This window comes from Condylura cristata, unplaced genomic scaffold, assembly GCF_000260355.1.
Source record: "Condylura cristata isolate star-nosed mole 26May11 unplaced genomic scaffold, ConCri1.0 scaffold00027, whole genome shotgun sequence".
Taxonomy (NCBI): Eukaryota; Metazoa; Chordata; class Mammalia; order Eulipotyphla; family Talpidae; genus Condylura; species Condylura cristata.
Genome location: NW_004567128.1, coordinates 28,742,122 through 28,758,095, shown reverse-complemented (window position 1 = coordinate 28,758,095; position 15,974 = coordinate 28,742,122). Strand labels below are relative to the sequence as shown.

The 15,974-nt window shown below is 45.2% G+C and overlaps 1 pseudogene; it reads left to right on the top strand.

The window, feature by feature from the left end:
* The first annotated feature begins 3,065 nt into the window (after positions 1–3,065).
* LOC101631840 overlaps positions 3,066–15,974 on the top strand; it is a 34,391-nt pseudogene continuing 21,482 nt past the window's right edge.

The window sequence follows — 15,974 nt, the reverse complement described above, 5'->3', positions numbered from 1 at the left end:
ATAAGTCAAAAGGAAAAAGAAAAATATCGAATGGTTTCACTTATAGCAGGAATTTAAGAGAACCAAATAAGATTGGGGGCAGAGTGTATTGTTATTACAATACAAAACACAACACAACAAAATACAAAAACAAATAATTATAAACCAGAGATATCCTATGGGGGAGGAGGACTGAGGGGAATCAGAAGGAGGAGGGGAAAGTAAACACTATTTTAAAATGAGCAATAATGTAAGTAGATCTAGAAATAATTTTTTTTAAGATTTCTTTATTTATGCATACAGAACTGGGGTACAGGCCAGAGGTGCAGGGGTGGTGAGAGGATTCACCAGTGACAGAGTGGGGAGCAGAACAGGCCAACTGATGATGCTACACTGCTGAGGGGAGCAGCAGACTGGCCAGGAGAGGTCTGCTGCGCCATGTGGTCACCTCCAGAGAAGGCGCAGATCGAACTCAAGCTGAAGTGGCTTTAGCTTCCTTGGTGCTGTGTTTTAACCTGCTGCGCCACCAGGGAGGGCCAGAAATAAAAATTTTTAAATGTTAAAATAAATAAATATTCTTGGGATCTAAATAAATAAATTCCTGTGCTAGCTCACGTCTTTCTAGTTACGAGGGCTAAACTTTGCTCCTCTTTTCCCAGCTTCTGTAGTAAAGGAAACCTTAGGGCATTGATTTTACAGCTTTCCAATAATCACCACTTAATTTTATCATTTATCATGTAAACTCTCTTAAGTATTCCTTTAATCTCATGGATGTAGGTCTGTTTTACTTCTGTTGTTATCCAGCTTAAAATATTCAAAATATTTTCTATTGTCATAATTTCTGATTTCTTTTTTGACCCATGGATCATTTTAAAGCATGTTGTTTAACTTTTAGAGATTTGGGGTTTCCAGTATACCACACTACAATTGATTTCTAATTTAATTCAATTGAAATCATAGAATATACTCTGTATGATCTTGGTCCTTTAAAATTTATTGAGATGTTTTAAGGTCCAGACTATTATCTATGGTGGTAAAGTGTGCCACTGTACTTGCAAAAACCGTCTCTTATGCAGCTGCTGGATGGAGTACTCTCTAGATGGCAACTTGGTAAAGGTGGTTGATAGCATCTTTACTGACTTTTTTGGTCCAATCACTTTATCAACTAGTGAGGGGTGTTAAACTCTCCTGCTACCAGTCTGTCAATTTCTGTTTGATGTATATTGATATTTCTGTTAGATCTATATATGTTATCTTTCTTAGGACCTGCGCCCTTTACGTGACATTTTCCCTTTATCTTCAGTAATACTATCTTAAAGTTTATTTTATGTGGTTTATAATATCCACTCCATCCTTCTTACTTTTATGTGTGAATAGTATAGCTTTTCCTATTCATTTGCTTTCAACACTTGTACCCTTGTATTTAAAGTATGTCTCTTATGGTACATTTAGTGGGATCTTGTTTTTATCTACTAATATACATGTCTGTATTTTAATTGAATTGTTTACACCATTAAAATGTAATGTAATAATTGACAGGGTTTATTAAAGGCTACTGGGTATTGGAAAGAGAGATTGTTCTCTTTATCTCCTCATTTTTGTTTTGTTTCTTTTTGATTGTTTATCTGTACTTGCCCACCCCCTTTCCTGCCTTTTTTGGATTATTTGAATATTTTTTATCTGGTACAGAAATTTCAAACCAGGAGTAGTATTTAGGATAACAGTAAATAGGAATTAGCTGTCCTGCACCAGCGTGAGACAGCATTCATCAAAATAAAAACGATCACTCCATGTTTAGAGATATTTATTTTGTTCACCAAGATGCTTTCCCAACTCCTAGAACAATTCCTAGTAACAGAGTGGGCACTCAGTAAGGACTTGTGGAATGATTGAGCTCTTACCAAGCAATCCCACTTCTAAGGATGGGGCAGTGGGCGGGAGAGAGATTGCACTATGTACACATGGGCAGAAGGAACAAATAGCCTATGAAAACTTCAAATGTCTATTAACAACCAAAAGCCTCGGAGGGTAAATGTGTGATGGGGGTTTATGCTATAACATGGTGCCCAAAGGAGCTGTGAAACAGAATGAGCTGGATCGATCTTTACTGGTCAGAATGCTTTCTCCACAACACATCATTAATGAGGAAGATCAAGTAGGTAATGTTCATATAGTGGAAGCTTTGAATGTGTGTACACATGTGACATGTAAGTGCAGAGAAAAACACCTGAAATAAACCTCTGTAAGTGACCCCAGTTGTTACCTTTGCAGTGGAGAAGAGAGGGGCAAGTGATAATGACCTGTGCAGTCCATATACTTAGATATTGCTTGAAGTCTGGGCACAAGGCCATTGTCATGTGGTAAGTGTAAGTATAAAGGAAAGGCATATACTAAAAATAATACCAGCCCTGCAGGGCTGTGTCAGATTAGAGATGCAAGCAAGGAATACAGAGGAACAGAGTCTCAAACTCACAGGGACATTTCATTGTAACTATAGATCCTGAGAGAAACCCCTCAATTTGACCTTCATTTTTACCATCCTCCCTTTGAGAAAACCCCCTATTTTGGAAATTTTTACAAAATAGTCCTCTTCTAGTATTCTCTAACAATAGACAGGTTACTCAACTTACCACCAACATAGCATTCAGGTCTCAGCATGTATCCTCTTTCCCCTTCACCTTCAGTTCAAATCCCAAATGCCTGTTCAGTGTGCCCGATTTCTTCCCATAGTCACTGTGTCCACTCTGTCCAAATCGTCAATCACCCTTTCCCTTTGCCAAAATAGACAAATAGACTTCTAATTCTACTTTAGTTTATTTCCTTCAGTAATGTGTTTCTTGCAATTTACATTGACTTTCCATATTTCTTCTTAGAGTGAGCCAACTGAACCCTGTAATTCATGCCTCACTGCTCCTGGAACCGGTGGTAACTGATGACTGAAACTGTGAACTGTTATGGGTGGTGTCCCCTAGAGGGCTTGGCTGATAAAAGTAGAAAGCCCCAAGAGAAAATGCTAAAAGTGGGGTGGGGCTTCTGGTGGCACACGAGAGAAGGATGCCCGGAGGCGGCCATGACAGTGCAGCGACATGATGGTGGTGGATGAGCCCCGGCAGCTCTACGCGGGCTTCTCGGAGCTGGGCTTTGTGGGCACAGGCCGCATGGTGGAGGCCATCACACACGGCTTTGTCTGAATAGTCGTTTTGGAGCAGTTTTGTTACAGCCTGGAGAGAATCAGAAACCTGGGGGACCAAGTGTTTGCTAAAATGCGTGAGTGTGGCATTTTGTCAGGTTGTTAGGCCCTACAGCTGTGGTCTTGAGTATGGCTTGTCTGGTGCTGGGCTGGGGCATTTTGGCAGCCCACAGAGCATCTCCTGTTGCATCTTTTGCTGTGTTTGTGAATCGGATCCTGGCCTATAGTTTGGCGGACATGTGTCCACATAGTAGGAAGACAGCCATCTTAGACAAGTGGCCTGTTGTTCGTGAGAGGAGCAGTACATCCTCAGTGGCTGGAGGATGCCATCATAACAGTCTGTGTGCAGGACTGGGCAGTACTGGACATGACTTTAGGTAAAATATATGGCCACTATTGGACTCAGTAACTCTTGTTTTTCTTGGTTTGTTAAATAAATCCCTTTGTTGTTGTTTTCTAAGCCTGAGCAGTTTTGCAGTTAGGTATGCAGGAGAAGAGCCCAGACAGTAACCAGTAAACTATTTCAACAAAGGGGCCTTGGTCAGCTTAGTGTCCCTGCTGCCCTGTATCACTACAACAACTGATACTATATTCCACTTCTATCTTTTCAGATGTTGTTGGTAAGAGAGTCAGGTATGACTATTTCAGTATGCTCTGATTTGATATTTCTCTTCTCAACCTACAGCCTTCCAGAAAGCAAGAAAAATGATCCACGCGCTCACATCATTACCGTTGTTCAAAAAAGTAAAAACTGCTTTATGATGGCACCTAAGAGTAGAAAATCTGAGATGGAGGCCTCACAAGACCAGAAACTGGAAGTGGATGTATAGATGACTAACATAGTCACTAAACCAGTATAAAAATGAAAATCCTTAGGTGCCAGCTGCTATGAGGAGTAATCAGAGGTACAGGGCAGAGGTAGAGATGGAGAGTGAGGGCCATTCTAGACAGTCCTGGGTCCTTCCAAGTCAACCTAGTCACACCCAGAAGTAATTATTCTAACAATAGGTATCAATTCCACAAAGGAATGAACCACCCCCCAAAAGAACACTCTGTTAGTACAATTTCTCCCTTGGGAAAATGCAGCCCTTCTCCAAAGATGGCCCACCTGGGACTACACCGGGGTCTCTTTTCCTTCTTTCTCCTTTTCCTAAAAAAACCATTCTTTTAAAATGTAACCTTCACTTGCTTGTTTCTGTGCAAAGTGCTCCTCTCCTGGGCAAACTCACCATGTGCCACAGAAAGGGAAGCTCTGCTGAAACTTTTCCCAGAGGTAACCCAAGGACCCCACTTTCTGAACCCAACAGCTCATAACTTCTCTCTTGGTGAGGCTTGAACCCAGAATCTCAGCATTGATGCTAAAACTGCCTTATGAATTCTGGGATCTAGTCACATTGTTACAGGGCAAACTGAGAGACATCCCCGGCCCCCCAGATCTGCCTGCTCTAAATAGGTTCTGCTATCTGCCACATAAGGACAAAACACTCTTAGTGCATAAGACCTTCAATAGAAAAGACCTTTAATATAATTGGTGTGAAATAGAGAGAAGAGAAACTATAGTTAAAATGATTTCAACATCCAAACATTCTCCTCATAGGCAAACGCCCAGCCAAACAGGGCTGGCCCCAAATGGGGCCACTGAGGCCCCAAACCCGCCACAAATCTAAGGCACCTGCTGGGGTGGACCAGTCTGGAAGGAAAAGAGCAAAATCAAAGCACAAGTCAAAATAAAGAATGCCACTGTTGGCCTCCTCCAGTCTCTCATCCTCGTCTCTGCCTCTTCCAAGTGTCCCCTTCCATGTTCCAAGCCCCTGGGGAAGCCCAAGACTGAGAAGCAAGCGAGGCTTCTTCACATGTCTCTGCCCCACATGCGTCCCCTGAGTCTTCTTTGCAGCCTTTTCCCCCTAAGCCCTTCTCCTAGACTTTTCCCAGCTTCCCCTAGCTCAGCCCCGCCCTCCCTTGGGTGGGGCAGGAAACCTGGGGCCTCCCCTTTCTCTGGCTATCTCACTTACAGAATGGGCCACTGGAGCCAAAACTGGGGTAAAGTCTGGGGAGCCTCAATGAAGCCTGGATAGTGCTCTGTCTCATCTTAGTGATACTGTAAGGGGGGGGGTCCCAGGGTAAGGGGAGCTTCCAGTTTCCGTGCCCCATCCAAGGGAAGGTAGAGCTGAGCAGGGAGGAGGAGAAGCTGGAGAGGTGATGGGACTGAAAGAAGCAGGACAGAAGGCCGCCAGCAGGAGGCCTGAAGGAGTCACGTGGAGTGGAGAGACGCCTGAAGAAGCGGCTCCAGTTTCTTGGCTCTGGACTGGGTGAAACAGACATGGGGGAGAGACCTGTGGGGAGGTTGACTGTGGCAGCGTTTATCTTGATTTTGCTTCTTTTGTACCAAATGTACTGGGGCCCTTTTACTCTTTTCGTATGGGTATGGGTCCCCACAAGGAAGGGCCTTAGACTCGTGGCAGGCTTTCTGGCCGCAGTGGCCCTGCTTTGGGCCAGCCCTGTTTGGCCGGGTTTTTACCCGCCAGGCGACGGGTCACTTTGAGTGCCTGATTTGGAAACTTTATTATTCCCTTTTCTGTATTGCACACTAGTTGTATTAAATTTCCTTTCCATTGAAGGTCTTACGCATTAGAGTATGTTTTGTCTTGACGTGGCAGATGGCAGAATCTATTTAGAGCAGGTTTGGGGGTCCTGGGGACCCCTCTCCTTGCCCCGAATCAAGACTAAGAGAAGACCTGGAAGAGGCACATGGAGCAGAAATCCATGTGGAGAAAAAGCCACCCTTCTTCCTAGGCCTTGTACTTGTACTCAGGACTTGGGGGACAAGGAAGGAGACATTTGAAAGAGATAGAGACATGGGTGAGAGACCCATGGGGAGGCCGACAGTGGCTTATCTTGACTTGGATTTTGGATTTGCTCTTTTCCTTCCAGACTGGCCTGGTCCCTTCAGCCCCTTCCCTGTGGGTCCCCACCAGGAGGTACCTTAGATTTGGGGCGGGTTTTTGGGCCTCAGTGACCCGCTTTGGGCCAGCCCCACTGGCTGAGCTGGGCGTTTACTCATGAGGGGATGGATAACTTTGGGTGTTTCTTGGGAAAACTATTTTAACTATATTCTTTCTCCTTTCTCTACTTCACAAGTTACATTAGATATTTTTTCAATTGAAGCTTTTATGCGCTAAGAATATGTTTTGTCTTCATGCAGGGAACCCATTTATAGCACACAGCTTTGGGGTGCCTCTCATTCTGCCCGCTAACATACATACCTAACTTAAAAGGGGAAAATGAGAAGGCGAAAAGGCATTTCTGGAAAAGCAACTGACTTTTGGTGAAGATAAATGGGCTCTCGGGACAATACTACATGTTGTAATAGCCTTGTGACTGTGCCTCTTTGGATGTGGTGCCCTGGAACTTCTCTCCCAGAAAGGAAGATGAGACTAGCTCCCCAGGGGAGTGTTTAGGACAACTGTGTTCTTTCGCATTCCTAAGAGAGTCTCTGCTTTTAAGCAGACAAGGATTCCAGGAGCCCAAGTGGCATCAGCTCAAAATCATTCTTTTGTCAAAGTGGCTTGTTTGGGGGTGGCATGCATCTCTGCTCCCCTTCATCTCCTTCTGGCTTTTGCTATGCATTGCTAAAAGCAGTGCCTGGCCCATATTAAGCATCAATAGATTTGAGCTTTGATCCAGTCGTCTCGATTTCTCCTTTCTGCTTTTATTGCATCTCCCTGCCTCTGTCCAACCCCCTCATCACTCTGTTCCTGCTCCCCCACACTTTCACATCTCCCCACAAATCCCACTCAGTTGCTACAAATTGGCCTCTGGTGGCTGCGTGTCTTAGAGTCAGTAACTCTACCCTGACCCTAGGGCCAGGTTCTTGTTTAATTAAGAAGAACCTAAGACACAAATCCAATTTTTGTTTCCTCTAAAGAAGAGAATGGTTGAATGCATGAGTGCCCTTCAGAGACGACCGACTGAGGCAGAGTGCCCTGCTGGGCTTGTGACTCCAGGTTAAGGGTGAATGGGAAACACGAAACTCGGGTGCACATACAAGGTCAGCCCCTAACACAGAGTGTGGCTACAATCAACTGAGCTGGTTGATCCCTTTAGGGATGGGGGGGGCAGGGCAGGGAGGAGTCAAGGATAATATCATTGGATCACTGACACTAGGATAATATCTAGGATCACTGATACTAGAAGGTAGCATATGGCTCCCTTCAGCCTCCAGGGCCATGCCTCCCCACCCCCTGCTTAGTTGTGAAAATGGGCCCAGGAACCTAATGTGCTGTGGCCAATCAGAGCACAGTGTGAGCGGGAGGGGGCAGAATTTGAGACTTCTAAAGTTCCCTGTAGCTGCGCAGAACTGTCATAAAAAGTCCCTAAGGCCAATCAGAGCCCGAAAGGTTGTTGATTTTTAGTTTCCTCATCTCAGAACCAATGTCTGGCTAGCAGCAATGTCTTAAGGCCAGTTGAAGCAGACAGATGACTAGGCCAACGGACTTAGAACCAAGTTGGTTCACATGGAGATGATGATAGAGACCACAGAGCATGTGAATGCCAAAGCTGGAGACTGGGTGTCTGCCTACAGCCCGGGAGGACAAGGGTGTTAGATTCCTGCCCCATCAGTTATAGGGCACTGTCCCTCCTTGTGCCCCCTGTTATCCTCTTAGCACGTTTTCTTTTTCCCTCTCCCCTCTGCCCTAGAGTAAGGGCCACGTGTTTGGAGGCCAGCCTGAAAAGGTCAGATCCTGAGGGATGGTCCATAAAAATGGGCTTGTCTGGCCCCTTTACCAACTAGAATGTACACCATATTGGACATCACTTGGGATTAGGGGTCATCTCAGAAGTCAAGAGTGTAGACGTGAGTGGTGAAGCAGGGTAGACATGGGTGAGTCACAGCCGGGGTTTGTGCCCATTATGGAGATGAGAATAATGGGGCCCAAAGGGTCAGGACTCAGATCCAGGAAGGCGGTGGGTATGCCGAGACACCTCACCCAGGCTTCACCCTCCATCTTGCAATAGCTGCAGAGCAGAAGGTGCTAGAAGGATCTGAAGGGATCATGTGGAGAACATTGTAGGCAGCGGGTCTGGCGTTATACCCCTCTACCCACCTCTAGAGGTAGGTGAAGCCTAGGTGAGGTGAGGTGCACAGGCACAAAAAGCAAATGATGAATTTTCATCCGTGTAGCTTAGGGGACAGCAGGCAAAAGTCAACAGCTCGCCTGTCAAGGAACAGCCCACAAGAAGATGCACAGTGCAGTGAAACCACCAAAGGAGAGACTGTGTGTCTCCATTTGGGGACAAAATGGAACAGGACTGAGTAGCGCAGGTATGTATACACAGGCCTGTGCATAAACCATCTCAGGAGAGACTCATAAGCAACTCATCACCATAATGGCAGGCAGGGGCAAGAAGATTTTTCACTGTACTCTTTTGGTGCATTTGATGCTGTGCATGTGTGTGTGTGTAATACCTATTCACACATTATTGTTATTTTAGTTGTAGCGAAGATAAGGTTTAAACATAAATCTGAAGAAACAGAAGAACTCTAGATCATGCCCCATGAATATTAAAATCCTCACATAAATCCTTGCCCAGGCCCCAGAACAAACTGCCCAGGACTGTTCTGGAATCCACTGGATAACCCCCACCCAACTGGGGCACAGAGAGGGATAGAAGATGGGTGGAACCAAGAAGAATGAACAGATGGGTGCAGCAGAGCCCAAGACAGGGTGGGACGGGGCAGCCAGCTGCTGGACAGGCACCGATGCCCCTCACAAAGACAAAGAAAGGTTCTTGCCCACACTGAGACAGGCTTGTCCCATGGACTTGTGGGTACTGGTCTCTACAGGAGTGAGATAAGGATGTGGGAAACACCGTTAAGGAACCCTCTTTATTGCGGGCTGCAGAGGTCTCAGACCCTGTGCCAGTGTCTCCACACAGCTGAGCACACTCAGTCCTCAGGGCAATCGCTCTAAAGAGAGTGTGGTGGACTTCCCTGAGTGAGGACAGTTAGGCTCTGAGTGGTGAAGGCGTCTAAAATATCTTAAGACAGTGAGGCAGTGATTATCATGAAGACATTGTCCATGGGACCTCAAGACAAAAAAAAATTCATGCTCAGCTACTGGAGGGGGGGTGTTTGGAGTGGGACATGAAGAGGGCCTACAGTAAAGGACTATGAGTGTTTTAGTGGTGAGCATGTTATGGTGAGATACATCTGAGGAAGTGTGAACCTGTCCCTCTAAATCATATGTAGAGTTGTAAACCAATGTTACCTCAATAAATGAAACAACTTAATGACCTAGATTCAGACACCCAGTTTCCAGACCTCATACCTTAGGATAAAGACCCCAGAGCAGTTTAGAGACTGCTAACACACTACGGAAGGAGACACCCATAAAATTCACATTAAGATCCACAAATAGCACCAAAACCACATGCTCTAAACCAGACACAGAAACCTCAGCTGCTCACAGACTTCACATACAGAACAGAAAGACCTGACCGCAGCCACTTCAGTGCAAGTTCGATCCCCGGCCCTGGAGGTGATCCACATGGCACGGAAGACCTCTCCTGACCCACCCGCTCCTGCCCTCCAAGAGCCCACTGACATTGTGCCACACATACCCACACAATTCAGAGGCCTCACTTCTGGGACAAACACGCCCTTAAAATTATGCCAGGATATAAACTCCAGACTTCACAACCTGGAGAAGAGATCCTCAAACAGTTCGGTGACCTTCAAGCTGACATGACGATGCAAACGGGTCCAGAACCCTAGTCACAGTGTTTCCCCACCCCCCGCCAAAGATCTCAGAGAGCTATCCATCACCTCTCCTTCCAGGCAGCTCTGCCAACCCACATCAGTACACAGTAAGCTCATATTCTGGACTCGGAACATCTAAGAACTCAAGAGACCTCATGTACTTGGAACAGATCTCCCCAAATCTCACACACTAAACAGGCTCATTAAAAATTCAGATACCTCATATCCTGGGGCACAGACTCCCAGACAGTCCCAGAAAACACATACTGGAAACCAGACCACCAAATACTTCAGAAAGGTCATAATCCACCTTACAACTTGGAGCCCTCAAACCCTTTATACTGACCTCCCCAAAAAAAGAGCTCAAAGAACCCATGCCCTCAACTCAGATCCACAGAACTAAGAGCCACAGAACTCACACCCGAAAAATCAGACCGTTAAACCATAAATAGATTTTACATCCTAGACACAGCACTGTATACAGGCTGAGCGAGGTAGCCCAGCAACCCCATCCACAATGGAAATGAACTTGCCTGCGTCTTTGCACCCTACACGCAGACCCCAAAGCATCTGGCAGACAACACAATTTCTCAAAGAACTCAGCATCCTTACACCCTGGAACAGTGACACCTATACAATTCTGAGTTCTCAAGCAAAAATGCACACCCAGAAGATGTCAGAGACATCAAAACTTGGGTTACAGAAACCCCAAAGTGCTGGGGAATGTTATACACTGAATACAAACCTCCAAAAAGTGAAAGACTGCACAGGGAAAGAGGCAAATGATTCAGAGACCTCAGATACTGGATAAAGGCCCAAAGACAGATTTATTGACCTCAGAGCCTGAACACAGAGCCCCACACAGGTGAAAGACCATAAACACTGGCAAGCAGATCCACAATTAATTTAGGAACGTCAGATCTTGGACCACGTTGTCAAATGCCTATAGACAACTTGTTAGCAGATAGGGGTAAACCAAGAACCCCAAACCTTGTGTGCTCTAAATAGGTTCTTCTGTCTGTAGCATAAAAATAACACATATTCTCAGTGTATGAGGCCTTTTATAGAAAAGAACATTAGTGAAATTAGTGTGCAATAGAGAGAAGAGAAAGAATGTAGTTACCAAATGAAGTAAGCAAGGTTACCCTGGTTGGTAAATGCCCAGGCAAACAGGGTTGGCCCAAAGCAGGGCCACTGAGGCCTGAAAACCTGCCACAAGTCTGAGGTGCCTTCTGCTGGGGACCTATAGGGAAGAGGCAGAAGGGGCCAAGTAAGTCTGGAAGGAAAAGAGCAAAATCAAAATGCAAGTCAAGATGAAGGCTGCCACCATCGGCCTCCCCACAGCTGTCTCACCAGTCCCGGATGTAAGCCCAAGGCTGAGAAGCGTCTTCACATATCTCTGCCCCACGTGCCTCCTCCAAGGCTTTTCCCAATCTCCGCCCCACCCCCCATTCAAGTCCTTTTTCCAGTCTTCTCCAGCTTGTCCTGGCTGCTCAGCTCCACCCTCCCTTGGGTGGGGCGGGGAACTTGGGACCTCCCCTTTCTCTGACTATTGCTGTTACACGTTGACTCCAAATTCTAACCATCCTTTTGAATCATTCATCACTGAATGGTACTTTCCAGGTATGAATACACTTCTGTTTACATCAATAAACCTTACTTCTATTAAGTAAATGTCCAATAGATCACTTTATTTTATTGCTCAAATGCAACTGATGTCCATGAATCGATTACTCTGACATAGAGCCCTACTTTCATAGGGACAGCAGAACTGGCAGGCTTGTTGGTGCTGAACAGTTTCTCTTTCCTGAGAAGACATTTAAAATACTGTGTAGTTGGAAAAGTCATAGAACATATAGGGAAAAAAATATGTCATGACTTTTCCAACAACACAATAAATCATTTATCCAAATGTTATATAGCAAAGGGGAAACCAAATTCTTCATCCCCAGTTTTCTCTAACTAAAGAATTGTAAATCATGATCGTCGATATAACATCATTAAAAATAAGACAGACAGGCCCTCCCTGGTGGCGCAGCGGGTTAAAGCACAGCACTGAGAAGCTAAAGCCACTTCTGCATGAGTTGGATTCCCGCCTGCCCCGGAGGTGACCACATGGCGCCGCAGACCTCTCCTGACCCGCCCGTTGCTCCCCTCAGCAGTGTACTTCATCGATCTGCCTGTTCTGCTCCCCACTCTGTCTCTGGTGAAGCCTCTCGCCACCCCTGAGCCTCTGGCCTGTACCCCAGTTCTGTATGCACAAATAAATAAATCTTTAAAAAAAAATAAGACAGACATCTGTGAAATCAGAAGTGGTGCATTTCAAATCTTTTTGAGTCTACCAGGACCTTCCTGATTCATTCCTGGGGATTTATTTTTATATTATCTACAATGTTCCTTAACACTACCGCTCCAATCTAAAACCCAGTGCAATAAAGTAATGTCTCAGCATCTTCAGTTGACCTTCAAGGCCAGTCACAGTAAAGCCCCAAGCTGCCCTTCAATCTGGTTCTCCCGCCCTCTTCAGAAACAAAGCTGTGCATAGTACTTTTTCTACACTGTATCTTTTTATATAGTTCTGTGTTTAATGCAATCATGAGCCAAGAGAATGTTAGAACAAGGGCTTTAAGGCTTCATCCAATCCATTCTCCCTGCTCTCTTTCCACATCAACCAGAGCAGCAACTGGAGCTTCTCACTGGACAAAGAAAATAAAGGCTAAAAACCTTTGGGCTAGGCTTAGGGTAGGGAACTAGAGTAAGGGAAGGTTTGGAGGAAACTCCAAATCTCTTTCCCAACCCGTGCTTGTCCCTTATGTTGGAGGACACCCACACACACACACACACTCCACATACACACACCAGTTTATGCCTCACTCTTTTTATAAATATGGATTTCCTGCTTAGAGAGAGATCATACCATTTTTTCAGTTGCGAAGTCAGTACTGTGCCTTCCAGATGCTTTTGTTCACTTTTTCTTAAGATTTATTTATTTATGCATATAGAACTGGGGTACAGGCCAGAGGTGCAGGGAACGTGAGAGGATTCACCAGAGACAGAGTGAGGAGCAGAACAGAGAGATTGATGAAGTACACTGCTGAGGGAAGCAGCGGGGGATCAGTAGAGGTCTGCCACACCATGTGGATCACCTCCAGAGCAGGGATCGAACTCATGCTGAAGTGGCTTTAGCTTCTTAGTGCTGTGCTGCGCCACCAGGGAGGGGCCTTGTTCACTTTTTTTTATTAATTTTTTATTTTGTCACTGTAATCCCTATAGTTCTCCCGTACCATAATCCATCACATTATTCCCTGGTGTTCACCCCTCCCTTGTTTTGCCCCCCAAACCTCCCTTGCTGCACACCTCAGTTCTATGGTCGGCTGCTAGCTTTGACTTTTCTTGAATTTTTGTTTGGTTTCACTATATTCCACATATAAGTGAGACCATCAGACTTAGGATCTTAATGGCATTGCCAATAATAAAGCCATTTCTGGGTATCCCCCTGGTGGCCTAGAGGTTAAGTCTCAGCACTGTCACCGATAAGGCCTGAGTTCGATCCCCAGGCCACAGAGCTGACCCACATGGCACAGCAGACCTCTCTTGTCTCACCCACTGCTCCCCTCAGCAGTGTACTTCATCAATCTGCCTATTCTTCTCCCTACTCTATCTCTGGTGAAGTCTTTCGCCACCCCTGAGTCTCTGGCCTGTACCCCAGTTCTGTATGCACAAATAAATAAATCTTAAAAAATAAAAGACACAGAGTTGCAGGATGGATTAAAAAACAGAACCCAACATTTTGCTGTCTACATGAAACACACCTAACTACAAAAGATAAAAACAAATTGAAAACAAAAAGATGGAAAACAATCCTACAAGCAAATGGGCCACCCTCTGCACCTCTGGTCGATACCCCAGTTCTTGTAAACAAAAAATAAAAATAAATAAAACCATTTCTGGAACATCACATTTTGAAACTGCCTTCAAATCTAAAGCATAAGCATTTCTAGTATTTACAACTGTGGCAAAAGTGTGTCTTTTGAGAATGAACTTTCATTTCAGGAGCTATTCAGATAATGGCTATAATCACATCTGGTCCAAAAGGTAGGGAATACAAAAGTAAAATACCAGTGGACCCTAACAGGCCATGGCTGAAGAAGAGCAGGGCTTAATTTTTTGTGTATTTCTGAAAACAAACTCTAAAAAACACCAACAAGGCTATATGATCTGGCTACGGCTTTTGAAAACAAATATAGCTTCTCACTCAGACCAACATGAAATCAGAACAGCTTGATGCAGTTACAAATGCCTGGTCTGTCAGATAAGCATTAACAAGTATGTCTCCCCCCATCCCACCCCCCACCTTTTTTGGAGGCTTGTCTTCTTGCATTCCAAGGAAAAGGGAGTTAAACAACAGTTGTTGACAAAAGCAAGCTGGCGCCCACCATCTCCATCTCGGCACTGACCCTTCACCCCTCCCCTTTGCAGACCCTTACCTATCTCCCCGCTTTTTGTTTCCCTTTGTATAAACACCCTGCCCTCTGCCAAAGAGCAGGACGGTGGTCTTTCAGACATGAGTCTCTGCCCTCCTCCTTTGTCGAAAATTAACCCACTTTCCTTTTCCTCAAACTCTGTTTCCTTTTATTGGCTGAGGGAAACTGAGGCCAGCATTCGGTATCAAGCTCACTGTCAAAATTGAATGAACAGCCAATGGTCGTTAGACAGTAGAGAAAGTCTTGAATGTGAAAAACAATACTCAGAACTAATTTAAAAATTAGGTTTTCTAGTAAACAAAATGCAGAGAACAGAACCCATCAAAGAACCTAATACCCATGGTGAATCCATTGAAAATAATAATCATATTCAGAGAATAAAAAGACATTTTGAAATATAAAAAATAACAAGAAAACTAACTTCTAAACTTTGAAAATGGGAAGATAAGTTTGAAACAACAGTCTAGAAGTTGGAACTAAAAGACAGGGAAATGGAAAATAAAAAAATGAAGAGTACTGATCTTTAAGTCTTCACATTCAGTAAGTAGTATTTTTAAAATAATATAATAGTTTGTTTTTACATCATGTTGTGCCTTTTTCCATCTCAGTTGTAATCCCTGTGGGCTTCCCATCACCAAATCACCCATGTGCCATCACCATAAGTAGTATTTTTTTAAAGTAAAAAAAAAAATACAAAGGAGAAAATGGTAATAGAATTTCATGATTAAATTTCTCAGAAATTGGATGGAGGTTAAGAATAGAGAAACTGGAAAGGACGTGCTACCAAACCAGAAACCTGGCTTGCACAACACCAAGAGCTGGACGTGGGGGTAGAAGGGGTTAACACACATTAGCCCATCTCTAGGGGCCAAGACCCTTCGAAGCCAGCGCCTCCATGACACATCACGGGGCCCAAGCAGGTGTTGGGCTGCTGTAGGGCTGTCTGGAGCACAGACCCAAAGATAAAGCTATAGAGATTGAACCCATAGTAGAACCTCTGGTCCCTTTCAGTTTCTATACAGTTAGTTATCCAAAATCCGCCACAAACCTAGGCTCACAAGGAGCGGCCCCTCCCAAGGGAAGGAGTCTCTACCAGCGCGGTCTGCCCTCGCCCCTGGCGCAGTCCTGCCCACCTGTGACCATGCAGGTGCTTCTTTGCACCCCTCTCTCCCTCCGCAGGGCAGCAGGCTCCTGCCTGCCCGTGACCTGTGCTGTGCCGGGACTTCTCAGGGGGGGCAACTCTCCTCAACCCTCCCCCCAACACCCTGCCTGCGGCCACAGCAGGCGTCTCTGGACAAACCTGCCCCTTTCAGGGTAGCTTTCTGCCCGCTTGTGCCCATGCAAGTGTCTTTTACTCTTATGTCCGTTTCCCCCAATAAACCTGCTTTTTAAACATAACTGATGTCTCTGTCTCGTGGAGAAACTCGCCTGGAGAAATCCACCACATGCCGCTGACAGGGGAGCTCTGGGGAAACCTTTCCCAGAGCGAATCCAAGGACCCGGCGCTCCAAACCCACTGACTCCAAACATGACATCTTATACCAAGGAACATGTTAATTTA